This window comes from Osmia lignaria, unplaced genomic scaffold (assembly GCF_051020975.1).
Source record: "Osmia lignaria lignaria isolate PbOS001 unplaced genomic scaffold, iyOsmLign1 scaffold0047, whole genome shotgun sequence".
NCBI classification, from domain to species: Eukaryota; Metazoa; Arthropoda; class Insecta; order Hymenoptera; family Megachilidae; genus Osmia; species Osmia lignaria.
Window position 1 is genome coordinate 75,001 of NW_027478188.1, and position 3,599 is coordinate 78,599.

Below are 3,599 nucleotides of genomic sequence, written 5' to 3' on the forward strand. Positions count from 1 at the left end.
TAACGAACTTTAGGTGCGCTCCGAAATATTTCAAAGTCCCAGCGGCGTATTGCTTCGCCTCTTAGAACCGATTAGTCGAAAATTTTAACAATCATATTTTTGCATTCTGTACCGTGGATCGATCGTTAAACGCTATTAAACTAACGTCCGTGATGGTATAAATGCAGATTTTCGCTCCGTTTAGCCAAAATAACGAACTTTAGGTGCGCTCCGAAATATTTCAAAGTCCCAGCGGCGTATTGCTTCGCCTCTTAGAACCGATTAGTCGAAAATTTTAACAATCATATTTTTGCATTCTGTACCGTGGATCGATCGTTAAACGCTATTGAACTAACGTCCGTGATGGTATAAATGCAGATTTTCGCTCCGTTTAGCCAAAATAACGAACTTTAGGTGCGCTCCGAAATATTTCAAAGTCCCAGCGGCGTATTGCTTCGCCTCTTAGAACCGATTAGTCGAAAATTTTAACAATCATATTTTTGCATTCTGTACCGTGGATCCATCGTTAAACGCTATTAAACTAACGTCCGTGATGGTATAAATGCAGATTTTCGCTCCGTTTAGCCAAAATAACGAACTTTAGGTGCGCTCCGAAATATTTCAAAGTCCCAGCGGCGTATTGCTTCGCCTCTTAGAACCGATTAGTCGAAAATTTTAACAATCATATTTTTGCATTCTGTACCGTGGATCGATCGTTAAACGCTATTAAACTAACGTCCGTGATGGTATAAATGCAGATTTTCGCTCCGTTTAGCCAAAATAACGAACTTTAGGTGCGCTCCGAAATATTTCAAAGTCCCAGCGGCGTATTGCTTCGCCTCTTAGAACCGATTAGTCGAAAATTTTAACAATCATATTTTTGCATTCTGTACCGTGGATCGATCGTTAAACGCTATTGAACTAACGTCCGTGATGGTATAAATGCAGATTTTCGCTCCGTTTAGCCAAAATAACGAACTTTAGGTGCGCTCCGAAATATTTCAAAGTCCCAGCGGCGTATTGCTTCGCCTCTTAGAACCGATTAGTCGAAAATTTTAACAATCATATTTTTGCATTCTGTACCGTGGATCGATCGTTAAACGCTATTGAACTAACGTCCGTGATGGTATAAATGCAGATTTTCGCTCCGTTTAGCCAAAATAACGAACTTTAGGTGCGCTCCGAAATATTTCAAAGTCCCAGCGGCGTATTGCTTCGCCTCTTAGAACCGATTAGTCGAAAATTTTAACAATCATATTTTTGCATTCTGTACCGTGGATCCATCGTTAAACGCTATTAAACTAACGTCCGTGATGGTGTAAATGCAGATTTTCGCTCCGTTTAGCCAAAATAACGAACTTTAGGTGCGCTCCGAAATATTTCAAAGTCCCAGCGGCGTATTGCTTCGCCTCTTAGAACCGATTAGTCGAAAATTTTAACAATCATATTTTTGCATTCTGTACCGTGGATCGATCGTTAAACGCTATTAAACTAACGTCCGTGATGGTATAAATGCAGATTTTCGCTCCGTTTAGCCAAAATAACGAACTTTAGGTGCGCTCCGAAATATTTCAAAGTCCCAGCGGCGTATTGCTTCGCCTCTTAGAACCGATTAGTCGAAAATTTTAACAATCATATTTTTGCATTCTGTACCGTGGATCGATCGTTAAACGCTATTGAACTAACGTCCGTGATGGTATAAATGCAGATTTTCGCTCCGTTTAGCCAAAATAACGAACTTTAGGTGCGCTCCGAAATATTTCAAAGTCCCAGCGGCGTATTGCTTCGCCTCTTAGAACCGATTAGTCGAAAATTTTAACAATCATATTTTTGCATTCTGTACCGTGGATCGATCGTTAAACGCTATTGAACTAACGTCCGTGATGGTATAAATGCAGATTTTCGCTCCGTTTAGCCAAAATAACGAACTTTAGGTGCGCTCCGAAATATTTCAAAGTCCCAGCGGCGTATTGCTTCGCCTCTTAGAACCGATTAGTCGAAAATTTTAACAATCATATTTTTGCATTCTGTACCGTGGATCCATCGTTAAACGCTATTAAACTAACGTCCGTGATGGTATAAATGCAGATTTTCGCTCCGTTTAGCCAAAATAACGAACTTTAGGTGCGCTCCGAAATATTTCAAAGTCCCAGCGGCGTATTGCTTCGCCTCTTAGAACCGATTAGTCGAAAATTTTAACAATCATATTTTTGCATTCTGTACCGTGGATCGATCGTTAAACGCTATTGAACTAACGTCCGTGATGGTATAAATGCAGATTTTCGCTCCGTTCAGCCAAAATAACGAACTTTAGGTGCGCTCCGAAATATTTCAAAGTCCCAGCGGCGTATTGCTTCGCCTCTTAGAACCGATTAGTCGAAAATTTTAACAATCATATTTTTGCATTCTGTACCGTGGATCCATCGTTAAACGCTATTAAACTAACGTCCGTGATGGTATAAATGCAGATTTTCGCTCCGTTTAGCCAAAATAACGAACTTTAGGTGCGCTCCGAAATATTTCAAAGTCCCAGCGGCGTATTGCTTCGCCTCTTAGAACCGATTAGTCGAAAATTTTAACAATCATATTTTTGCATTCTGTACCGTGGATCGATCGTTAAACGCTATTAAACTAACGTCCGTGATGGTATAAATGCAGATTTTCGCTCCGTTTAGCCAAAATAACGAACTTTAGGTGCGCTCCGAAATATTTCAAAGTCCCAGCGGCGTATTGCTTCGCCTCTTAGAACCGATTAGTCGAAAATTTTAACAATCATATTTTTGCATTCTGTACCGTGGATCGATCGTTAAACGCTATTGAACTAACGTCCGTGATGGTATAAATGCAGATTTTCGCTCCGTTTAGCCAAAATAACGAACTTTAGGTGCGCTCCGAAATATTTCAAAGTCCCAGCGGCGTATTGCTTCGCCTCTTAGAACCGATTAGTCGAAAATTTTAACAATCATATTTTTGCATTCTGTACCGTGGATCGATCGTTAAACGCTATTGAACTAACGTCCGTGATGGTATAAATGCAGATTTTCGCTCCGTTTAGCCAAAATAACGAACTTTAGGTGCGCTCCGAAATATTTCAAAGTCCCAGCGGCGTATTGCTTCGCCTCTTAGAACCGATTAGTCGAAAATTTTAACAATCATATTTTTGCATTCTGTACCGTGGATCGATCGTTAAACGCTATTAAACTAACGTCCGTGATGGTATAAATGCAGATTTTCGCTCCGTTTAGCCAAAATAACGAACTTTAGGTGCGCTCCGAAATATTTCAAAGTCCCAGCGGCGTATTGCTTCGCCTCTTAGAACCGATTAGTCGAAAATTTTAACAATCATATTTTTGCATTCTGTACCGTGGATCGATCGTTAAACGCTATTAAACTAACGTCCGTGATGGTATAAATGCAGATTTTCGCTCCGTTTAGCCAAAATAACGAACTTTAGGTGCGCTCCGAAATATTTCAAAGTCCCAGCGGCGTATTGCTTCGCCTCTTAGAACCGATTAGTCGAAAATTTTAACAATCATATTTTTGCATTCTGTACCGTGGATCGATCGTTAAACGCTATTGAACTAACGTCCGTGATGGTATAAATGCAGATTTTCGCTCCG